Source organism: Podarcis liolepis, assembly GCF_965112155.1.
Source record: "Podarcis liolepis genome assembly, chromosome: 3".
NCBI classification, from domain to species: domain Eukaryota; kingdom Metazoa; phylum Chordata; class Lepidosauria; order Squamata; family Lacertidae; genus Podarcis; species Podarcis liolepis.
In genome coordinates, this window is record NC_139557.1 from 19,669,315 (window position 1) to 19,694,548 (window position 25,234).

Here is a 25,234-nt window from a genome sequence, read left to right on the forward strand (position 1 = left end):
ATCTGGGTTTCCTTTGGAAAGACAGCACATCTGGAAAAACAACAACAAGCAGTCCTTCAAAACTAAAGTCACAGAGTGAAGATTGTGCTTTCCTGTTCAACTCAACACAACTTAAATGTGCCTCACACGGGTTCGGTTACACGCAAAGGGAACACAAAGTTAATCAAGCCGTGAGCCTTTTCACTGGGAGTTTGCTACTGAATCTCTGAATCTGCTGTTATGTAGCGAAAAAAGGTAATCTGAGTTCTTACAACCCAGCAGTTTTTCATAAAGGATGCATTGTTGGCAATGCAACATTTTGCATTGCCTTTCCTCAGCTTCCTGTAACGCTTCTGTTGTCACTATGAATACACCTCCTCCACACTTGCACTATGAAAAGAGGGTGTTGCGCCAAACACTCCCTTGCATAGTAGGCAGCAAGCGTTGCTTGTGACCTCGCGACTCTTACGGGAGCCAGGAATGTGTTGTGCCTCCTGCCACGCTTGCTAAAATGATTCATATTTAGGCCCAAATCTTCCCTTGGGGCAAAAACCGGGGGCAGGCCCTCCAGAATCTCATATCTTCATTTCCTAACAGTTCAGATTTTTTGTATGGGTTAGGGGTGTTCGCAAAGGGTGGGGGGCAGTATATTCGGAGTCAGTGATACTTCCTCATGTACCAGGTACAACAACAATAACAACTTCTTCTTCTTCTTCTTCTTCTTCTTCTTCTTCTTCTTCTTCTTCTTCTTCTTCTTCTTCCCATGCCCATCTGACTGGGTTTCCCCAGCCACATAGGGCAGCTCCCAACAGAATATTAAAAACACGAAAAAACATCAAACATTAAAAACTTCCCTAAACAGAGTTGCCTTCAGATGTCTTCTAAAAGTCAGATAGTTGTTTATTTCCTTGACATCTGATGGGAGGGCGTTCCACAGGGAGGGTGCCACTACTGAGAAGGCCCTCTGCCTGGTTCCCTGTAAGTTCACTTCTTGCAGTGAGGGAACTGCCAGAAGGCCCTCGAAGGAGGACCTCAGTGTCTGGGCTGAACGATGGGGGTGGACGCTACTTCAGGTATCCAGGCGAGGCCGTTTAGGGCTTTAAAGGTCAGCACCAACACTTTGAATTGTGCTTGGAAACGTACTGAGCCTCTTGGGCTTGCCAATCAGAAGGTCAGCAGTTCGAATCCCTGCAATGGGGTGAGCTCCTGTTGCTCCTCACATACCATAATGAATGGATCAGAATTTTGCAGAATTCGCCAAATGTTTGCGGTCACCGGCTGCTTTTCACATGTTGTCAGTTTCACACATTACAATGGAGCTGTCTTTTTTCATTCCTCTGGAGTCGTCCCATCCACCCGGCAATGTCTGTTCAGATTCAGTGTGCCGCTGAATGCCAGTTGATGGGAGCAATATTAAGAGAGGAAGAGGAGCAGGACCAGTGACAGCAGGGCCAATGGATCCAAAGCTGGCCCATTTCTTGGAGAGAGAGCTGATGCAAGACCCTCTCTCTGCTGGTGTGGCGAAAACAACCACAGCATCCACTCTGAAACCAAACCACCCCTTCCACCCTGACCTGCAGCCTGCCCTTAGGATTGTTCTGTGGGTGTATTTCCGTTTTTGGCCTACCGTGAGGCGGCAGAACCTGCACAAACGCCACACTTTCACACATAAGATCTGACCTTCCCCAAAGCACCACCTCACGGCAAACTTTCACGAAATGCTTTGCTGATGTTGGACCAGTTCCGGTTCGCAGTGTTTCCTGAAGCTCACTTCAAAGGCAGTGGGACTTGTAAATCCTTATCACGTCAGCCAGAGCACCAATGCGGTGGGTGAGCCAGGTGGCCCCATATAAACTGACCACAAGATGTGGCACAGACACATCTTTTGAGTGGCAGTGCTCATCAACTTTGGTGGGGGTGGCACCCTCAAATATTTTATTGGGGGGCCCTGAAGGGAGCTCGGCCCCCAGAAATTGGCTCCTATGTTTAGCAGCATAGGAGAAGCAATTCCTGTATTGCGCCAGTACATCAGAATCAGTGCTTTTTTTCTAGAAAAAGAGGTGCAGAACTCACCATGAATGCCTCCCTTATTCCCTTATAATGGTAATGGCGCCCATCTGAGAAGCGCCCTAACTGAGTTCCGGAGAGTTCCGGCTGAAAAAAAGCGCTATTCAGAACTTCCTGCCTCAGTTAATGTGGGAGGCATTCCTGAGTCATTTTCTCCCCACACAAACATTAGCCCGGTTCCTAGAAGGACCTCCTTGTGGTGGCTTTGGGTTTTTTCCTAAGAGTTACTTGACCGGCATGTAGAGGCATGTTATGGTGGCTTCTCCTCCACTTGAGGCAACTTTGGAAGAAGCGCTTTTCTAATGTTTTCTATCCATGGCATTCATATCCCACTGTCATTAGCCCAGGCAGATCAACAATGAGCAATTATGCACCGTCACAACCAATTTCTGCCACGCTGTACGCAGTGGTTTTTGTGTGGCATCAAACTGTAGCCAAACACCTTGTGAGTCATCAGTCTAGATACCTTGTGTAATTGCGAAAGGCAGCCGTTGAGATTCAGGTCATGTTTCTGCTAATCATAGATTGAACATTTCCAGCACCTTGGGACATCAGCCTTATTTTTTTCCTTCCAACCTGAAGGAAAGCAAATTTCTCTCTTTGTGTTCCATTAGGGTTTGCACGAATTGCCGTCTTTTTGCCAACAGAACCGCAGAGCTCTTCCAACGAACTTGCTGCGCAAATTTGCTCTCTTAATTATATATTTCAAGCGTGACAAAACAACAGTGAGGGAAACGTTTGTGCTGGAAAATTAAGTTGCTGAAGCTACAAGTGAGAGGACAAAGGGAGTGAACGTGCTGTTTTTCTGGTTGGTGCTAGTGAATTAGGTTGGGTTGTTTCATATGTTTTTACAGAATCCTTCCTGCTTAGGGAGTTTCTAGCTATTTCCATGGAAGAAGCAGGTCTGCTTATGAAAAGTACAGAATATTATTCAGCCTGTCTTCTAAATTTTTTTTATTAAAAAGCCCAAATAGCTATATGGAGGTGTTAACACTAAGAGTCTACTTGAGCGTATTGCTGAACTGTTAAAAGCATCAGTGAAAGAAACCGAGTCCATTATTCCCAATGCTTTTATTCCTGCAAGACAACATATCGAAGTACATAATAACAGTTTCTTATGTGCGGATCCATTCACACACCCTAAATGTAGCTTGGCGCGATCACTATCCTCTGTGCTCGGGACAAGGATAATTGTTTATCCTCCTGGCTAGACTTAAGTTTGTCAGAATTGAGCAAGTTGGTTTTCTGAACCTCTGGTAAGTTCAGGACCTTTCTGGATGGATCAGTGCATGGCCTCTTTCCATGCCAGATCTCGCTCACGAAAAGAAGTATCTGCCTGTAGCGAGGCAGGGCCAGCCCTACCTATAGACAGAATGCCAATCTAGCAGTTCAAAAGCACACCAGTGCAATTAGATAAATAGGTACTGCTGCAGCGGGGAGGTAAACGGCATTTCCATGTGCTCTGGTTTCCGTCATGATGTCCCGTTGAGCCAGAACCGGTTTAGTCATGCTGGCCATTTCAGCCATTTCAGCATAGTCCATCAACTTCATTTGCCAGCTCATGATTTTAACTTTAAACCGGTTTCCGGCAATGTATCGCTACATCGCCCAGGCCTGCACACATCCACACATGTGATCCAGGAAGACCATACATTTCCCAGTGTACTAGGAGAGCTGTGTACAGACAGGGCCCTTGTGGAGGTAATGGGTAGGGCCAAGAGGTGCTGGACTTGCTCCCCATGTTCATTGAATGCCTGAACAGGACTCCTTAGTTCTCCGAGGCTGCGGTACGGACTATTCTCCATTCCGTTCCTGCTGCCACTACTGTGCCAGAGTGCGCTTCAACATAGTCAAGCAATTTAGCTGTTTTTGGCAAAGGCCTTCCTGCATCTCACATCGCGTTATTTGTCAGCCACTCGCCCCCAGGCTGTGCACATGGGCCCATTTCCACTTCTGCTGAAAATAACCCGCATGCGGGAGGACTGAGGAAGAGCAGTGCTGCCTGATCTTGCAATGTGACGCACACTGGAGGGCCAGTAGTTTGAAGCAATTTGCCAGGCCTGAATTGGAACATTGCGGCCGCATGGGAGGTTCTTCTTGAATCTCTGTGTGAGCAGATGTGGTTATGGGTGGCATCAGAGCCCAGCTAACCTGCCCCTTGCAGATGAGTTAGGTAGAAGTGATGCTTCGCTGGGTCCCAGAACAAGTATACAGTGGTACCTCGGGTTAAGTACTTAATTCGTTCTGGAGGTCCGTTCTTAATCTGAAACTGTTCTTAACCTGAGGTACCACTTTAGCTAATGGGGCCTCCTGCTGCTGCCGCACCGCATAGCACGATTTCTGTTCTCATCCTGAAGCAAATTTCTTAACCCAAGGTAACCCAAGAGCCAGTGTGGTGTAGTGGTTAAGAGCGATAGACTCGTAATCTGGTGAACCGGGTTCTCTTCCCCGCTCCTCCACATGCAGCTGCTGGGTGACCTTGGGACAGTCCCACTTCTTTGAAGTCTCTCAGCCCCACTCACCTCACAGAGTGTTTGTTGTGGGGGAGGAAGGGAAAGGAGAATGTTAGCCGCTTTGAGACTCCTTAGGGTAGTGATAAAGCGGGATATCAAATCCAAACTCTTCTACTATTTCTGGGTTAGTGGAGTCTGTAACCTGAAGCGTATGTAACCCGAGGTACCACTGTACTTGACTGATCCAATTTATCTGAGATTTGATTATCCACCTTGCTTGGTGGCCCATAGAAATCTGCAGTAAAGGGTTCTCTTCTAGCAGCTGCTTCAATGACTTGTAGGACAGTAGCACTCTTAGGAAACAAACCACAATCTCTGCTTTAGTCCAAATCAAAGATTTCAGTTTGTTTCCTTATTGATAAACAGTGATCTATAACCAAGGTTTGTTCCTGACTTACTGATGGCTTGGATGTGGCCCTAAGCCACGGTCATGAATTCTTCCAAACCATGACTTCCTGTGTTGTACAAACTGGGCCGCCTTGTTCATGAGTTTGAGCCTTGAATTGCTTGACCATAGAATCATGGAATCATAGAGTTGGAAGAGACCACAAGGGCCATCGAGTCCAACCCCCTGCCAAGCAGGAAACACCATCAGAGCACTCCTGACATATGGTTGCCAAGCCTCTGCTTAAAGACCTCCAAAGGAGGAGACTCCACCACACTCCTTGGCAGCAAATTCCACTGTCGAACAGCTCTTACTGTCAGGAAGTTCTTCCTAATGTTTAGGTGGAATCTTCTTTCTTGTAGTTTGGATCCATTGCTCCATGTCCGCTTCTCTGGAGCAGCAGAAAACAACCTTTCCCCCTCCTCTATGTGACATTATTTTATATATTTGAACATGGCTATCATATCACCCCTTAACCTCCTCTTCTCCAGGCTAAACATGCCCAGCAAACCTTGTCTTTGTGTCTTTGTTTTTGATTTCATTTCACCAGTTGTTTGGGTCCCTTGGATGGTACAAGTTGTGGCTGGGCTTGGCAGCCAAGGTTGTGAAGTCCATGCTAGTGCAACAATCTGATTCATTTATATACAGAGGGAGATTTTTATTCCTGCTCTTCTACGTGCTACTCGAGAGTTGCAGATAGCAATTTAAAATCAAAATGTCATAAAATACAGCAAAATCATGACATGCATTATTGTACGTGTTTATCAACACTGGTGTTGTCTGGTAGAGTTGCATAACTCCAGTTTACATAGGGTGAATTTCTTTTCTTTACTTCATTGGTTTTCCAAATTATTACAAATCAGTCCAAATCATTTTAATTTGATACAATTTCTTCTTTAAAAAATCAGGTTTCCCACTCTTGTTGCAAACATGTGTCCATTTCTTCCTCATATTGCCACTTCATTCTTCTTAAATCTCCTCTTAATCCTTTATTTCTTTTTTTCTTTTACTGGGAGATTCATTTAACAGCTTCTGGCAGTTCCCCCTCCCCATCTGCTTTCAAACTTTTCAAGTACTTGTTCCTCGCTCTGCCACATATCTTGTACAGTGGTACCTTGGGTTACATACGCTTCAGGTTACATACGCTTCAGGTTACAGATTCCACTAACCCAGAAATAGTACCTCGGGTTAAGAACTTTGCTTCAGGATGAGAACAGAAATTGTGCTCTGGCAGTGCGGCAGCAGCAGGAGGCCCCATTAGCTAAAATGGTGCTTCAGGTTAAGAACAGTTTCAGGTTAAGAGCGGACCTCTGGAACAAATTAAGTACTTAACCTGAGATACCACTGTATATAAGTTCATATATCAAGTTACAGGTAGGTAGCCGTGTTGGTCTGCTGTAGTCGAAACAAAATAAAAAAAATCCTTCCAGTAGCACCTTAGAGACCAAATAAGTCTGTTACTGGTATGAGCTTTAGTGTGCATGCACACAAAAGCTCATACCAATAACAAACTTAGTTGGTCTCTAAGGTGCTACTGGAAGGATTTTTTGTTTGTTTGTTTCATATATCAAACAATGTTTACATTGCTGTTTTCTGGTACAGCCACAAATTGAGCGAGAGCTTGGGATTTGGCCAGCAGAGTGCTTATTTTAATTTTCCCACTAAGAAATATCATTACAAAAATGAAAGAAGTAGGAGCAGTTTTTCAATAAGATGTCTAGTTGTAACTTAAAGGCTAAATTCCTTTGTAGTATGAGTTTTCATGTGCTAGAGCCCGGTTACTAAGCTGGATCACTGAAACTTTCTGCCTATGGGGTTTAGCAAAGCTACACTGGAGTTTATCAGAAACAAATTCTTTTTGTACTTGATCTCCTTTATTTAAGGTCCCCAGAATAGTAATTTGCTTCCTTCTTCAGTAGCCTGCATGGCAAATGATATGATAAAATCACGCTATCAAAAGCAGACACAATTTTGCTCTTGTGCCTGGTGAGAAATGCAAAATTGGGCAGATTAAAAAGAAACTTATTTACATGGATTGTCAGAGTTTCTTGATACTTCCATAGTCTCAGAAAACACTGAGTAAAGGTCAGTTCAAAATTTAAGAGTAAGATGGAATAATCTACTAAATTCCAGCTATAAAGCACTGCCAAAATTCCCTCTGCACCCTTCTTCTTACTTTAATTCAGAGTGCAGTCCTATGCAAACTGGGAATGTCCTTGCATAGGTTTTGGCTTGTAAAATACATTTGTTTAACAAAGGCAGCTGATTTGCAAGCTTTGGCTTTTAATTAGAAATGCAAACAATCTTGCAAAGAAGTTTTGTTAAGTATGAAGTAGGAATCCCATTGAAGAAAAAGAGGGAAGTAACTATCTCCTTGCTTGATTCCTTGCTCCCTTTTATTTCTTCATTTTTTGTGATAGAACTCACTGATTGACTGCAAAAAGGCTGGAGATCAAAAGGAAGGATCCAGCCTCTCTTCCCTAACCTCATTTAAAAAAAAATAAAGCTGGATTCCCATCTTGCTACAGTTAAATAATGGAACAAGACTGATTAGTCTTGCATTTCTGTGCCTTTTGAATGGAGCTAATAGCCATCACAGACAATAGTAAAATTTCCCAGGACTGTCGTATTTTTCACTCCACAAGACGCACCTGACCATAAGACGCACCTAGTTTTTAGAGGGGGAATGCAAGGAAAAAAAATTCTTTATAGGGGGCGCTAAGCAGAGCCTGTATGTATCCCAGGCTCTGCTCAGCGCTCCCTTTCGCAAGCCACGTGGAGCGTGTATGCGGCGCTTGCAGGCTTTTCCCCGAGAAGGGAGAAGGGCGTGGTCTAGTGGTTCAGAGTGGTGGACTCGTAATCTGGTGAACCGAGTTCTCTTCCCCGCTCCTCCACATGCAGCTGCTGGGTGACCTTGGGCCAGTCACACTTTTTTGAAGTCTCTCAGCCTCACTCACCTCACAGAGTGTTTGTTGTGGGGGAGGAAGGGAAAGGAGAATGTTAGCCGCTTTGAGACTCCTTCGGGTAGTGATAAAGCGGGATATCAAATCCAAACTTCTTCCTCTTCTACTGATGAGCTGCCCTTCTCCCTCCTCGGGGAAAAGCCCCCAAGAGCCGCACACACGCTCCACGCGGCTCTTGGGGGCTTTTCCGGGAGGTGGGGGAAGGGACTGAGGGGCTAAGCCAGAAGCCTGCATTCACTGCATAAGACGCACACACATCCCCCCTTTCTTTTTAGGAGGGAAAAGGTGTGTCTTATAGAGCGAAAAAAACAGTGGTGGTTGTTGTTGTTGTTTTATTAGATTCACAGGGCAGCTGACAACTTATCTCCATCCACTCCTCAGAGCAGGGAGGACTTTTTACCAGAATGACACTGACAGGAGGAATGTCAAAACCTGTCAGTCATGTGGACCTGTAAGCTCCCTAGAAATCACCTTTAACAGGTTTTGAATTGCAATGCTAACTTTTCTAAGCTCGCCCCCGAGATTGCAATAGTAAAACAAAGATTTTGTCATGGCATGTGATGCTAGGTAAAAGACAAATATTATTTAGCATTCCTTGGGCTGCTGTGTTAACCAGGAACAAAAAACCAACAGGTATGTCATTTGAAAAGATCCACCTGTTTCGCTTTCCAATTGTACCTGCATCAAAATCAATCAATCAATTAATAAAAATATCCATTGATCATCCTAGAACACGAGCCCCTTATGAGTAGGCCATGTCAAGGGATAGTGATGTGATCTAAATAACTATCAATTATCAGAAATTATAGCAGAAAACTCTTCCCCAAGCAGGCATGCTTTTTCCACAGCTGTGGAGAGGTTGAATAATATCACCTGTTGGCTCAGGAATAAATCCAAATACAGTGTTTTTCTTTGTTGTTGTTTTTTGTTAATACAACTGGTGATATAAGTGAAATATCTGGGTAACTGGAAGTTGCTGTTGTTGGCATCCATCTTGTCTTGAGAGACAATGGAATGCGCCTCCCGGGGTAAAGCCAAACCGCTGGAGAATCACAGCACCTTTTGTGGCTGCAGTGGCCAGTAACTCTTAACTGCTGCCTCCCGCATTGTTTTTGCTGAGTTAGCAGCACGATAAGTGACCTCTCTAGGGCACAAGCATCAGCAGTGAGGTCTTGGGCTGCCCAGGCAACAAGATCCCCCTCTCAGCTACAAAACTGCAGGAGAATAAGATGTTGCCTCATCTCTTCACTGTGTTGCTTCATGTCCTACCAGATATTGAATTGACTGAGAAAAGATTTCTCTCTCTCTTTGGCGACCAGTCATAACCAAGTAAGATTGTCTTCCGTGAATACGGTATTAGCGCTGTGTCCATAAGTGACTGTGGAGGCCAATTCTGGATCCACACGTCCTTCCGCAGTGGGGATATTGGTTTCCAGGTGGGAGTTGATTACGGTGTGGATTTGCCAAGAATGCCTTCCTCCTAGTACGTTTCTCCCTTGCGTCCTGAGTTCGAGTGTCTTCAAAGCCCACGACACCTTTGGGAAAGGCTGTTCTCCAACTGGAGCGCTCGCAGGCCAGTGTTTCCCAGTTTTCAGTGTTTATACTACATTTTTTTTTAGATTTGCCTTGAGAAAGTCTTTAAACCTCTTTTGTTGACCACCAGCATTACGCTTTCCATTTTAAAGTTTGGAATAGAGTAGTTGCTTTGGAAGATGATCATCAGGCATCCGTACAACATGATATTGAATTGACTGAGATACCAGATATTGAATTGACTGAGAAAAGAATTATCCCCATAGAGTCTATACATGATACAGCTTTAAAAAGGGCAGCGCTCAACATTTGAGGCCTGATAACAACATTTGAATCCTCCTGTCGAAACTGTGGTTCATTTAAAGCTTCAACCATGACTTATAGAAACAAGCCAAAATCAAAATATGTTTACAGATCTTGCTTTGTTTCAGTATACCATGGTTTAAATCAGCTTTCCCCTCAAGCTGGTGCCCTCCAGCGATTTGTACCAGAATGCTGACCATCCCTGACCATTGGCTGTTGCTGAAGTTTAAATCTTCTCTGATGGAAAATAGTTCAGTACAAAACATCATGTTATATTCTCCATCAAAACTGATTTACACTGTTGGATTTATCTTAATGCTGCCGGCGTTTTCAGCTGCACACAATTATTTCCCATATATTCAATAAACGTTTTCCAGTCTTCTCTAAAGGTATGTTCTTCTTGTTCTCTTATTCTATATGTTATGTTGTACATATTCTGTCAACTTAAGCTGACATTCTTCTTTGGTTGGGACCTCGCTCGTTTTCCATTTTTGGGCTAAGAAAACATGGGCCGCAGTAGTCTGGGAATTTCAGTCTGAATTATCCCCAACAGAAAGGACTCTGGGTTTTTTGGGGAAAGTACTTTTAAACATTTTTTCCAGTTCATTATGGATTGTTTCCCAATACTCTTTTACCCTTTTACAAGTCCATCCTAACATCCATCGTCTGTGCTCTGGTAACCTCTAGGTTAGATTACTGCAGTGTGTTATACGTGGGTCTGCCTCTGAAGACAGTTCAGAAACATCAGCTGGTGCAGAATTCAGTGGCCAGATTGGTTTGAGCATATAACACTGATCCTGGCCTGACTGTACATACTCCTAGTTAGTTTCCCAGCCCAATGGAAAGGACTGGTTTTAACCAGACCTTGTATTCGGAACTAAGCTGCATGCATAAGTTAGAACCAATGCATCTGGGATAATTTGCATTCTGGTTTGAACATGACTGTTTTTGACCTTAACCCCCCCCCCAAGGGACGTCCTGGGAAACAATCAGAGAACATGCCCCGCTGAACAGCATGCATCAAGGCTGGCTGGAATAGTCACAGAGGGTTTGGCTAGCATCTTGCATAGCTAACATACAGTAGTCTCATGGCTGGTGTCAAACGCATCAAAACTACTTTGTGGGGGCTGGAGTTATTTCTGAAATACCTCTGCAGCACAAAAAGCAGTCTCCAGGGTGGCCGTTCTCTCTAGCTGAGCAATGTTGAGTCATACTGGTTTGGAGGAAGAGAGATAAACAGAGAAATTATCCCTGTTCATGTGATCGCCACCAAAAACTATTTACATGATATCCGTTGTCCGTGCTTTGCTGACAAAAAAAGGGGGGGGGGGTCGAAGTATTTGCTGAATTATGCACCAAATTATACAGCAAATGGGCAGATTTTTTATATTCACATTTTTGTAGCATACTTTCGTGTGTTAGAATTGGTTAAAAAAACAACACTTACTTCCCCCTAAAAAAATATGTCATCTTATTTTGCCAGTTTTCCACATTTCTTTCCAATTGCTAGTAATGCCTGTCTAGAAGAAAAACAGCCAGGGAGAAGCTGTTTGTGGAGGGGAAGGAAAGAAGGGTTCTTTGCAAACAGCCCCATCCACTTGGCACATGTTCCAGTTCAAGTGCGCACCTCCAATCATTGGCACGACCCACACTGTAATACACAGTTTGTGCCACCATTACCTCTGGTATCAGCTGGGCTTTTTTCCAGCCAGAACTCACCGGAACTCAGTTCCGGCCCCTCTCAAGTGGGTGCCATTGCCATTATAAGAGAATAAGGGGAGCATTCATGGTGAGTTCCGGCACCTCTTTTTCTAGATAAACAGCACAGGGTATGAGCCATTACACCAGGCATCCCCAACCTGCGGCTCTCCAGTTGTTTTTGGCCTACAACTCCCATGATCCATAGCTAACATGGCCAGTGGTCAGGGATGATGGGAATTGTAGTCCAAAACATCTGGTTGGTGATGCCTGCATTACACTAGTGCAAGAATATTGGTTTCACTGTGCTATATATCTTTTTTTAATCCCACATACAAAACACACTTGCGCTTTTATTGAAGCACGTCTATCGGCTAATCAGTTGTTGGTTTTTAAAAAAGGCTTTGTCCATTTTGACTCTCAGCTGAAACAGTCAAAGCATCTCCGTTTTCTTAGCTTTTGCAAAATAATTTAGATGAGCCCTAGAAATTGGTGGTTGCTCACTCAGATTAAGTGCCCCCTCCTCCACCGGATGATTTCAGTTGCGCCTTCTGCGGTGCAATCTGCGTGTTGTACGTGGGCGGGAGAGATGATTGTCAGGGCCAGCCTTTCTCAACCTCGGTTCCCCAGAAGTTGTAGGACTACAACACCCACCATCCCTGTCTACTGGTCCTGCTGGCAAGGGATGATGGGAGTTGTAGTCCAACAACTTCTGGGGAACCGAGGATGATACGATATATGGTGTCTTCCCATCATTTGTTTACACTGTTTTTCCTTAACATTGTGTCACTGGATGTGCTGCTGATTTTTCCAATCCTCATGAACACAGGGGTGGCTCACATGGGCAGAGATGATGCCCACAGTTTAGATCCTGAAGGAGCGTCTCCACCTCCATCATTCTGCCCAGAAACTGAGGTCCAGCGCCGAGGGCCTTCTGGTGGTTCCTTCACTGCGAGAAATGAAGCTACAGGGAACCAGGCAGGGGGCCTTCTCGGTAGTGGCGCCCGCCCTGTTTAACGCCCTCCCACCAGATGTCAAAGAGAAAAACGACTACCAAACTTTTAGAAGACATCTGAAGGCAGCCTTGTTTAGGGAAGCTTTTAATGTTTAATAGGTTATTGTATTTTAGTGTTTTGTTGGAAGCCGCCCAGAGTGACTGGGGAAACCCAGCCACATGGGCGGGGTACAAATGATAAATTATTATTATTATTATTATTATTATTATTATTATTATTATTAAGTCTGATCTGGGCTGCTGCATGGTGGTTCCCGCCACATAAAGGTAAAGGGACCCCTGACCATTAGGTCCAGATGTGACCAACTCTGGGGTTGCGGCGCTCATCTCGCTTTATTGGGCGAGGGAGCCGGCGTACAGCTTCCGGGTCATGTGGCCAGCATGACTAAGCTGCTTCTGGCGAACCAGAGCAGCTCACGGAAACGCCGTTTACCTTCCCACTGGAGCGGTACCTATTTATCTACTTGCACTTTGACATGCTTTCGAACTGCTAGGTGGGCAGGAGCAGGGACCGAGCCACGGGAGCTCACCCCGTCATGGGGATTCGAACCGCCGACCTTCTGATCGGCAAGTCCTAGGCTCTGTGGTTTAACCCACAGCGCCACCCACGTCCCAAATATTGTTGGGTGTACAACTCCCATCATTCCTCCCCACTGGGCATTCTGGCTGGGGCCAATGCGAGTTAAAGAGCCGAACAACACCTGCAGAATTGCAAGTTTCCCACACCTGGCATAGAGAATATGAAGACGAAGACATGCTTTCTTTGGGATCAATTGCCTTTAAAGAACATCCATACACTTTCAAGCAACACAGAGCTCATCTTAAGGCAGAAGGAGCAGTTGACTGTCTCCCCCCGGGTAGCACACTCTTGTCAAGCTCAATGAAGCTGTTAAAACTGTTATATTTTAGCGGAAGGAATGTTGTTAATCTAATATTCCCACTTAGTGGGTTCCTAGCTGATTTGTAACTCAGTGCCTTTTTTTTTTTTACCAACAAGAGATTTCCACTTTTGCAACTGTTAAGAATCTTCGTGATTGCCTGTTCCATGTGCATAAGGCAGCTGCTTAGCAACCAGAGTGAATTGCTTTCCGGAGCTGGGATTTAAATCTTGATTCTCTTAAGAGGGAGAGGAGAGGGGAAGATGGATTGATGACTACATAGACAGGCAAATTACCGTGTGCAATGTGCTTTCACAAATTCCTGTGTTTCTGAATCTTTGAATAGAAATGCGGGGGGGGGGGGGGGTTTGATGAATTAATACAGCAAGGCTCAAGAAAATGGTGTATTAGCAATATAACCATTATTCTGAAGAAAATGAAAAGCCCTATTTATTACTTTTAAGCTTCTTGTGATAGCTATCATAATGCTTCTAATGTGTTTTGCCTCAACTCCACGAAGCACGCTAGTATTATGTCTGTATTGCAGATGGTAATATTGAGACACACAGAAAGTGATTACGATAGTCTTCGAGGTCCTTTTCGTTGTCCCACGAGTTTCCAGAAATTTGACCAATGGAGTGATTCTCTTGACATAGCCTGGCATCTTTTGAGTGCTTTTAATGCATCTAACCTTTCCAATCTGTTGCTCTGTTTTCATGTTGACTTTGCTGCTGGTGGTATTATTCTTTTGTGGTGATTTTAGTGATGCACTTCCATGTTCTATTTTTGCTCTTTTAAATCATTGTGAGCCGTTCCAAGAGCCTTCGGGCCAACAAGTGGCCTATTAAACCTTGGTAATAGACATGTTCTTGCTCTTGATGAGGTTACGCTTCCTCTGAAGGAGCAGGTTCGTAGCTTGGGAGTCCTCCTGGATCCTTTGCTGACGCTCGAGACTCAGGTGGCCTCAGTGGCCCGGAGTGCCTTCCATCAGCTTCGGCTGGTGGCCTAGCTACACCCCTATCAGGACAGGGATAGCCAACTACTGTTGTCTATGCTCTGGTAACCTCCAGGTTAGATTACTGCAATGCGTTACACATAGGGCTGCCTCTGAAGACGGTTTGGAAACTTCAGCTGGTGCAGAGTTCAGCGGCCAGGTTGCTCAATGGAGCAAGGCGGTTTGAGCATATTACACTGATCTTGGTCCAACTGCACTGGCTACAAGTTAGTTTCTGGGCCCAATTCAAAGTGCTGGTTTTGACCTATAAAGCTTTAAACAGCTTAGGACTGCAATACCTCAAGGACCGCCTCTTTCCATATGAACCTGCTCAGACCCTGAGATCATCTTCTGAGGCCCTCCTTTGTGTGCCTCCTCCTTGAGAGGTCCAGAGGGTGGCAACATGAGAACAGGCCTTCTCTGCAGTGGGTCCCCATCTATGGGATGCTCTCCCCAGGGAAGTTTGCCTGGCGCCTTCATTGTACCCCTTTAGGTGCCAGGCAAAAATGTTCCTTTTTAACCAGGCCTTTGGTTGATCTGATTGACATCCAATGCCCTGTTAAAATGTGTTGGGGCTGAACATGGATTAAAAGCCATATAAGGAAACTTAGTAGTGTCAGTTGAGAGTAGTGTCAGTTGAGTGCTGGTGGTTGCTAGGTTGCGGAGGTCCTTGTGACACGCCCTTCATTGTGACACCTCCCTCTGCTGGCTCATTGGTCACTAGGGCTCTAGAGGCATAGCCATCTCCTTTGGATTGATCATTCAACGAGTGAGAGAGAAAGTGGATGGAGATGTAAGTAGACTTTCTCATCAGCATCTGCATTCTGTGCTGGTAACGCTCCATGACCGTCTTAGGGAACATTTAAAATAGGACATTCCAGGATCAAATCAGAAACTGGGACACCTTTGTAAATCTGGGACTGTCCCTGGGGAATGGGGGCACTTAGGGGGTCTGGTACCTGGCCTTTGACACCAGAGAGTTGTATTTTAAAGACTCGCCCTGTTAACATCCAATGCCCTTTTGTGTTTGGGGGGGTGGGTAATTAGGTTTTAATTTTTATTATGTATTTTTATATTGTGATCTTATCCTGTGAACTGCCCTGAAACCTGTGGATATAGGGCGGTATACAAACTTAATTAATAGCAACACTAATAATTATAATTTAGATAGCTGTAACTTGCCATAGGACCTGCTAGTGAAGGAGGTTAATAAAATGAATAAACATGCAAGGGGTGATTTCTGGTTTTCCACTGTTCAGCAGTATAGGACCAAAGAGGCAGAGAGGTAGATTAGATAGCTAATGCTCAGTAAGTGCAGGAACAACGGAAGCTTGAATATAAAGGAATAAATTTCATTTTTCATACTTGTAAAAAGCTGAACATGGATTAAAAGCCATATAAGGAAACTTAGTACAGTGGTGCCCCGCAAGACGAATGCCTCGCAATACAAAAAACTCGCTAGACGAAAGGTTTTTCCGTTCGCGATTTGCCTCGCAAGACGAATTTCCCCTATGGGCTTGCTTCGCAAGACGAAAACGTCTCGCGACTTTTTTTCTTTGACTAAAAACAAATACATGTTTTGTTTATAAAGTTAATTTATTTTCCCTTAAATTTTTGAACTGCTCTTTACAGTATGTGTGACTTTAAAGAGCAGTTAATAAACTGTTGTTGTACCAAATTTGGCTTTGTTTGGACTTTTTTTGACCATAGGAACGCATTAATTGATTTTCAATGCATTCCTATGGGATTTCGTGCTTCGCAAGACGAAAAATTCGTTAGACGACAAAAATTGCGGAACGAATTAATTTCGTCTTGTGGGGCACCACTGTAGTGTCAGTTGAGAGTAGTGTCAGTTGAGTGCTGGTGGTTGCTAGGTTGCGGAGGTCCTTGTGACACGCCCCTCATTGTGACACCTCCCTCTGCTGGCTCCTTGGTCACTAGGACTCTAGAGGCATAGCCATCTCCTTTGGTTTGATCATTCAGGGAGTGAGAGAGAAGTGGATGGAGATGTAAGTAGACTTTCTCATCAGCATCTGCATTCTGTGCTGATAATGCTCCCTGACAGTCTTAGGGAACATTTAAAAGATTAAGATCAGGAATGATTTAAATGCTTCAGCCAGCCCTTCTGGGCTTCTGTATGACTCCACCCACTGTTTTGTGGCAGTGAAGGGAAGTGACTGTGGATTCTGCTTACACTTTCAGAAAAGGAAAACTAATAAGTTGTCATGCCTTGGAAAAGGGCATTCTTTTTAGGCTAGTGACACAAGAGTCACTTGATAACTGGCCATGGGAGCATTAAGCATGCCCTCTGGAGAGGGTAATATCTTGCATTGTCTTCCTCCCCTTCCTGTCTCCCAGGGCTCATCTTTCAAAGGACAGCCAAGGTACAAAACCCTTCAGCATGCTGATGTTTCTTCTATAGTAATATTAGTATGTGGTATTTGAGGTTTCCCTTTTAAACATCCCTTCTCCACACTAAGCAAACCCATCTCTTTCAATGAGATGATGAGAATTGTCTTACAACATCCAGAGGGTGCTATTCTGGCTACAGTATTCAAGCACTCTCTTCACAGGATACCCATAATGATATGCCTAGGAAAGTGAATCCATCTTGAGCTTTGAGTCGTGAATGCCCAAACCAGTTTAGGGATGTAGATCAGGAGAATGCTGTGAGCCCCATTTATCACATTTTAACAGGCCTTCTCTGCAGTGGCTCCCTGTCTGTGGAATGCTCTCTCCAGGGAAGTTCACCTGGCGCCTTCATTATAAACCTTTAGGCACCAGGCAAAAAGGTTCCTTTTTAACCAGGCCTTTCATTGATCTGATTGACATCCTTTGCCCTTTAAAAATGTGGGTTTTTTGGTTTTTTTTGGGGGGGGGCTATTGGGTTGTTGTTTTTATTTTTATTATGAGTTTTGTGGTTTTATATCTTGATTTTTATTCCGTGAACTGCCCTGAGACCCCTGGGTATATGGCGGTATATAAATTCAACTAACAACAATTATTATTTTCTGCCTCGCAAAGAATTATTGAGCCTTAAAACCGGCAAGCATCCAGCTCGATAGTTCATGTTCTTAACCGCTGCAGTAGAACTTGTCTCTGAAGTTGCAATTAGGAGAGCAGCCAAGGGTGTGTTTTAGCAACACTCACATGAGGCAAGTTGGAGGGCATAAGTATATAACCGTCGTAATGTGTTTAAGCCAGCAGTGCAATTAGGCTGTCACCTAGTCACTTCTGGTAAGTAATGGTTTCCTCTGGCAGCAGATGATGTGCATTCCCCTCTGCCCTCCCTCTGTTATGCTGATAGTAAAGTGGAACCTTGGTTCTTGAACGGCTTAATTGATGAACAAATCGGCTCCCAAACGCTGAAAAACGTGTTTCGGTTTTTGAACGTTTTTCAGAAGCCGAATGTCTGACACAGTTTTCGCTTGCAGCCAATTAGAAGCTGTGCCTTGGTTTCCAAACGTTTCAAAAGTCAAACAGACTTCCGGAATGGATTCTGTTTGAGGTACCACTGTATGCTGAATATCGAAGGTCCCATAATGAGATGTTGGAGCAGCAATCTGTGTGCACATAGTATCCTAGGAATTGCTGCAGCATGGCTTCTTCCCGTGCCTCTTAGATTGCTGGAGGTCCAAGCGCAAGTCGGAAGTGTCTCCACACCTCCCATCTCATGCCAAGGATGCATGGAGTTGGGTCAAGGGTTATCAAGGGGTGCAGGAAGATGCTACTTGAAGTGGCTTCCATGCTGTTCAAGGTAACATTGGTAAGACCAAGGGGGTACAGTGGTACCTCAGGTTAAGTACTTAATTCATTCCGGAGGTCCGTACTTAACCTGAAACTGTTCTTAACCTGAAGCACCACTTTAGCTAATGGGGCCTCCTGCTGCTGCCGCGCCACCGGACCCCAATTTCTGTTCTCATCCTGAAGCAAAGTGCTTAACCTGAAGCACTATTTCTGGGTTAGCGGAGTCTGTAACCTGAAGCGTATGTAACCTGAAGCGTATGTAACCTGAGGTACCACTGTATTTCAGCCGGAACTCATTGGCACACATTTCTGGCACCTTTGAGGTGGGCACCATTGCCATGATAAAAGAACGAGGGAGGCGTTCATGATGAGTTCCGGCAGCTCATTTTCTAGAAAAATAGCTCAGACACAAAGCATCCTCCATGTTGCACCCATTCCCCAGTTGTGGAATACACAGATCTGTAGGAGTCTATTGGCTGGGTGCTGTTGCTTTGCCACACACCAAACTGGCCCCGTCCCAACTCTATGGTAGCTCTTTTGCCCCTTTCAGTCTGACCTTGGCCTAATTAAAAATAGATCTTCTTCAGCTAAATTAGGGTTGTCATATATCCAGAATTTCCCAGACATAGCCGGGATTCAGCTGTTTGTAACAGCGCCCAGGCGGAAATTGCTTAAATGTTCAAGAAAATCCGGATGTACGGCAACCCATGTCGGAAGCGTAGATTTTGGCAAATTTCCTTTAAAATAGCTCAAAAACTTCATTTTTAAAAAGAGAATTTTTAAAAAGCTCAAGAACTTTTGTGTCTGGATTTTCATTTTTTGAAATATGACAACCCTAACTAAATATTTATCTTAATAACTTTATAATTTGCTGCTGTGAGTTTGGAGCCATAATTTGCTGCTGTGAGTTTGGAGCCATGCTGCTTCGCCCAAATATTTTATTTCTCTCCATAGACAGGTAATTCTATTTATTGATTCAGCCTACTGCTTTAAGTTTTTGATGCTATGCCTACTTACCTTGGAAGAATATCCATGATTTTCATCACTTGACTGCCGCCGTGATAATAACCACTGTAGTTCACGTACGAGGAACAAGATTTAAATTCAGTGGGAAGAATTCAGCATCGCGCTACACTTCTGTCAGGGCAAGCATTTTGACTTGACAGACAGAAGGATCCCTCCTCTCCCCTCAGCCCCCCATCTTGTATTCTGCTCCAGGTGTTCTCCAAGCCCCCACCCAAGCCAATTTGGGCGTGGGGTGCGAGGGAAGAGGCTGGGGAAGCCCCATTGCTCAGGGCTTACGCAGATGGGACTTCCTATATCTTCAGTGATGGCCATTTACACACTTGACTTTAAACCATCAAATGAAGTACTGTCAAGTGGTATGCCCCGCGGAGGACCTTAAGGTCCACAAATGACAACACTTTGGAGGTCCCAGGTCTCAAGGTGGTTAGATTGGTCTCAGCTAGGGCCAGGGCCTTTTCAGTACTGGCCCCGACTTGGTGGAACGCTCTGTCACAAGAGACCAGGGCCTGCAAGACAGAGCTGTTCCGCCTGGCCTTTGGCTTGGACTCAGTCTGACCCTTATGTTTCCCTCCCCTTATGGTTTTGATCTATGGGCTATTATTAAAAAGAGGCTGCATTTTAAATTGTATTTTTAACCTGTATTTTAAATTGTCCCTCCCCCCCCCATTATGATTTTATTGTAATTTTACTGGTGTTAGCCGCCCTGAGTCTGGCTTTGGCTGGGGAGGGCGTGGTATAAAAAATTATTATTATTATTATTATTATTATTATTAGCGGCATATTCTCCAGTGACTTCCATAGAGCTTCCTGTTCACATCTGTGATGCCAAAGTTGGGGAGATCTGTAAAGATTATTCATGATAGCTAGTTAGAAAAAACTGTTAATTTACTGAGCTGGACCAGATTTGCCTGGCAAACTAGTTAATTTTCCTATTTAATTCCTCCCAGTAAATGATAGTCATAACTTTGGCAGAGGAAGATACCCAACACCAACTGCGGCAGGCAGTGACTTTCAAACAGGAGTCTTATTCAGCCCTACCTGGAAGGACGCAGGTGGTGCTGTGGTCTAAACCACTGAGCCTCTTGCACTTGCTGATCAGAAGGTCGGCGGTTCAAATCCTTTCAACAGAGTGAGCTCTCGTTGCTCTGTCTCATCTCCTGCCAACGCAGCAGTTCGAAAGCCACGCTAGTGCAAGTAGATAAATACCACTGTGGCGGGAAGGTAGCGAGGCAGGGTCAGCCCTACCTATAGACAGAATGCCAACCTAGCAGTTCAAAAGCATGCCAGTGCAAGTGGATAAATAGGTACTGTGGCGTTCATATGGAGCCCCTAGTCGTCTCACGGACTATTGACCCGTACACCACTAATCCGCTGCCACCAACCAGGTCCTCCCCGGTAAAATCACTTCAGCCTCAGTCAGCTGCTCAATTAATAAAGAAGAGTGTATTTTATTTCAAACACAAACTTTTCCAGCATTCCAAACGTGGTTACTCTTTACTTTCTTAGTCTTATTTTCCTCTCTCTGTCTCTTCTACCTCCCCTCACTCAAGAACCCACTGCCCTGTCTCTCTATTAACAACTGCCTACCAACTGCTTCTCCAACTGCCTTTCCCAACCAGCCAACCCACTAAAACCAACCAACTACCCACCAACAACTCACTCAAACCTCGGGCTAAGCCTTTTTATACACAGGTAGGCTCCACCTCCGGCTCTCCTATTGGTCTGTATTTTTAACCCTATCTCTCCCCCTTTTCAAACATTTTCTAAATGAACGAACAAACGCCACAGGTACCGCAGTGGCAGGAAGGTAAATGGCGTTTTCGTGTGCTCTGGTTTCCATCACGGTGTCCCATTGCGCCAGAATAATAAATAATAATAATAAATTTTATTTATATCCCGCCCTCCCCAGCTGAAGCCGGGCTCAGGGCGGCTAAAAACAATAAAACAGTACAACAGTACAACACAACACAACACTCTAAAATCATTCATAAAATTAATTCAAATAAAACCAATGGCAACCATTGGGCCAGAGCTCCACGAAGATTGCCGGAGGGAGTCAGGCTGTGCCCTAGCCAAAGGCCTGGTGGAACAGCTCTGTCTTGCAGGCCCTGCGGAAAGATGTCAAGTCCCGCAGGGCCCTAGTCTCTTGTGACAGAGTGTTCCACCAGATTGGAGCCACAGCTGAAAAAGCCCTGGCTCTAGTTGAAGCAGTTTAGGCGTGCTGGCCACATGACACGGAAAGCTGTCTGTGGACGAACGCCAGCTCCCTTGGCCTGAAAGCGAGATGAGCGCCACAACCCCATAGTCGCCTTTAACTGGCCTTAACTGTCCAGGGGTCCTTTCCCTTTCCATTTTACCTGGAGGTGTCGGTGGGGGACTGAACCTGAATTATTCTACACGCAAAGCATGTGTCCCACCACTGCGTTTCAGGAAAATATTGCAAAGTTTAGCGAGCACCCCCAACTAGCTGCTGAGGTTCATCAGATGTAGTTCATCACTACATCTGCTGCCCAAGCTCTCCAAAAAGTGGCACAGGATGGTTTTGGGGGTAGATAGACTGGAGCTGGCACAGAAATGAGGTGCAGGCTCTTGCGGAGGTCCTGTAACCAGCGTCAGCTTGAGAACAGCTTGGCATCCAACAAATCAGTCCTGCCCTCAGAGCACCCCATTCCGGGGCCTTCCGTGAGGCTACACAGGCAAGCGTATTGCTTGCGGTTTTGCAGAAGTCTGTTCTGGGCAAGTGGCCGAGTGATGCTTCCACAAAATCCAAATGCCACAGAGCTTGGCAGAAGGGGCGCAGGGAGTTGGATTTCGCCTCGTCGGTACTTACAGTGGTGCCTCGCAAGACGAAAATAATCCGTTCCGCAAGTCTCTTCGTCTAGCGGTTTTTTCGTCTTGCGAAGCAACCCTATTAGCGGATTAGCGCTATTAGCGGTTTAGCGGCTATTAAAGGCTTAGTGGCTTAGCGGCTAAAAGGCTATTAGCGGCTTAGCGGCTTAGAAAAAGGGGGGGAAGCGGGAAAAATTGGAACACTCGCAAGACGTTTTCGTCTTGCGAAGCAAGCCCATAGGGAAATTCGTCTTGTGAAGCAGCTCAAAAACAGAAAACCCTTTCGTCTAGCGGGTTTTCCGTCTTGCGAGGCATTCGTCTTGCGGGGCACCACTGTAGTTTCCTTTCAGGACTGACAGCACGTAGCCTCCCTTTACTGGAATCCTGATATCACAGAATAATAGACTTGTAGAATTGCAAGGGGTCCCAAGAGCCATCTAGCCCAACCCCCTGCAGTGCAGGAATCTCAGTGAAAGTGTCCATGACATTACACAAACAGGGATCAAACACGGAAGTTTGGTTGTGCTTAGACTAACCTTGTGAAGAATACTGAGAATACAAAGATTAGATTGACTACGAAAGAATTAAAGGAAAGGAAGTGACTGGAGAACAGATGTAAAGGTGAATTAGATAACCAAGAGACGTGTGGTGAATGCGAAGGAAGTTTTTTAATAATATTTTGACTAGGATTTAAATATTGGAATGTTTGAAATATGAATTTGGAATAATTGTTTATGAAAAGTATTTTTTCTTTTCATTCTTTTTCTTGTTTCTTTCTTTTATCTTTTGTCTTTCTTCTTTTCTAGTCTGCATTCTGGAAAATTGTGTAGACAAAACGTTTTTATGTATGGTTATGTATTGTTTCTATTTCTTTATTTCTATTCATTTTTTTGTAACATTTAATAAAATTTAATAAAAGAAAAGAAAAGAAAGTGTCCATGACAGATGGCCGTCCAACATCTGCTCAAAAACCTCCAAGGCAGGAGAGACACCCCCCCCCTTCTGAGGGAGTCCATGCCATTGTCAGAAGGGTTTTCATGATGTTTAATCAGAATTTTCCTTTCTGGTAACTTGAAGCCATGGGTTCGTGTCCTGCCCTGCAGAGCAGGAGAAAAGAAACTTGCTCCATCTTCCCTGTAACAGCCCTTTAGATATCTGAAAAGTGATTGTCATATGATATAACTAGCCAGAGCAACCTATACCCAAGTATTCCACCTGGTGGAATGTTCTGTCCCATCAGACTAGGGCCCTTCAAGATTTAACCTCCTTCCATCGGGCCTGTAAGACAGAGCTATTCCGCCTGGCCTTTAATTTGAATTCAGCCTGATCTTTTATTTCCCTTCTCTTCCCTCCCCCTCCCCTTTTATGAAGATTACCGGCTCTGAGACCCCCCAGCTAATTCTCCCCTGGCCTCCTCGCTGGCCCAAGTAGGACTAATTCAGCCAGCTAGCCCTGGTGACTATCTAATGCTTCTTAGATGGATTTCCACTAAATTGATTTCTGAACTTTGAATTTTATCGTTATTCATGTTTTTATACTGTGTCTTATGCTGCTTTTACAATTAAGTGTTTTAAATTTGTTGTTAGCTGCCCTGAGCCCGGTTTTTGAACTGGGAAGGGCGGGGTATAAATAAATAAATAAATAAATAAATAAGAAGTATTTGCATTTAAGGACCTTAAACGCTTTTCATATCCATGTAACTAAATGGGTCTAAATCCAGATATCTATATTTAGCTGAGTTATAGGTTATGCTGAACTTTTCTAGTCCAAAACAAACTTTAGTTGTGTTTTTTGTTATAGCACAGAGCAACATTATGAGCAAAATAACGTTTACTTGAAATGCTTAAACAATGGATATGCTATCTAAGCCATTTGTTTTGCATTACTATTACCCTTGTTATTTCAAAGGCTTCAGTTTTATCTTTACTCTTCCAAACTCTCCCAAACGCATAAATTCTTTTGATGGAGGCCATAACAGTAGCAACAGAGTTTTCAGCAGTGCTGAAACAGAAAGAATCGGCATCTTACTAAAATACACCATTACTAACCCAGGATGTTTTAAATAATTTTGTTTTTTAATACTGTTAGTTACAAATTCTAACAGGCATTTTGCAGAAGGAGAAATCATGTGGTGATCAAATGAAAGAAAAGCTTCCATTTAATTGGAATCAGTTCCGCCTCTTTAGCAGAGATCCAATATTCAGCTCTCCTTTTGTGATAACCTTCCATGCCAAGATAGTGCCTGGCAGAGAGAGTGACTTGACTCATTAAACCTACTAATGGGTCTCTTTTAATACACCTCCTGATTGGGTTCATATCGACCTGCCCCCTACAGGGTCGGATCCCGTATCAGACCATGGAAACTGATTGCCGCGGTTCATATGATAAGGTTTATATTTGGTTTTTCTCTGCCGAGGAGCAGGGAGGAGGAAGATGCGCCATTTGAAATACTCTATCCAGGCTGCAGTTCCCAATATTTATGGTTGTCCTGATGTGCTCAACAGCTGAGGCTGCTAGATGATGATTAACAGGCCCATCAGATTCAAAAATTTCAGGAATTGACCTGAAAATCACACCCTCCTGCAAGGCATGGTGGTTATAATAATGAAGAAGATGATGTATTTCGTTGGCTGCTGTTTTATAGATTATGAATTATTTTATCTTCCATAATAGCCCCTTTGAATGACGTGAAAGCAAATGACCCAAACCATTGACCTGACCTCAAACTTACCCAGAGTATGCCCCATTGAACGCAATGGAGCTAATTTCTGAGTAGGCATATATTGGATTGCACTCCAAGGGAGTTCTGGAACAAAGCAATTAGATTTTGCTGGCCACTGATGTTGCTGCTGTGTTGGATCTGCCCGACTGCTTCTTGTGGCACTACCTATAAAACCTGCTCCATCTCCCTATGAAAACCATCAGTGGTGTCCCCAAGCAACGGCCTCAGACTTTGAGCTTTCTTTTTCTTTTTCTAAAAAAAGCATGTCTCTAACCCCACCCCCACCCCCTGGAAAGAAAATTCAAAAGCACAATGTACAAGTACTCTTCTAAGTGATTTCTGTGGAATGAGGCAGCCTGCTTGCTTCTGCCCATCAGTGTTTTTAGCTAGTGAGTGAAGTCAGAGCTGTGATTGATCACAGAATTGTAGACTTGGAAGGGACCCAAAGCGTTTGGACGGTAGGCCATAGAAACCCCTGTGGTTCTAAAGAGCTGCTCTTTCTTCTCCCCCTAAATGCCCCCTTTCCTGTGTCTGTCCTATTTTCTAGTCATCTCTGTAGTTTGTCCTTCTGTTTTCCCCTAG

At 44.4% G+C, this 25,234-nt stretch overlaps 2 protein-coding genes and 1 long non-coding RNA gene across 5 annotated transcripts in view; 2 read left to right on the top strand and 1 right to left on the bottom strand.

Annotated features, from left to right (window-relative positions):
- Nucleotides 1–25,234, top strand: part of VSNL1 (visinin like 1) — a 108,621-nt gene that overhangs the window by 61,534 nt on the left and 21,853 nt on the right. The window lies entirely within an intron of this gene.
- The window catches only part of LOC310703468, a 155,531-nt gene that overhangs the window by 46,260 nt on the left and 84,037 nt on the right, over nucleotides 1–25,234 (bottom strand). The gene's annotated exons all lie outside the window — the stretch shown is intronic.
- Nucleotides 19,126–25,234, top strand: part of GEN1 (GEN1 Holliday junction 5' flap endonuclease) — an 88,341-nt gene continuing 82,232 nt past the window's right edge. The window contains exon 1 of the mRNA XM_083495558.1: nucleotides 19,126–19,135. The gene's annotated coding sequence lies outside the window, so the exon portion shown is untranslated. The remainder of the gene's footprint in view (nucleotides 19,136–25,234) is intronic.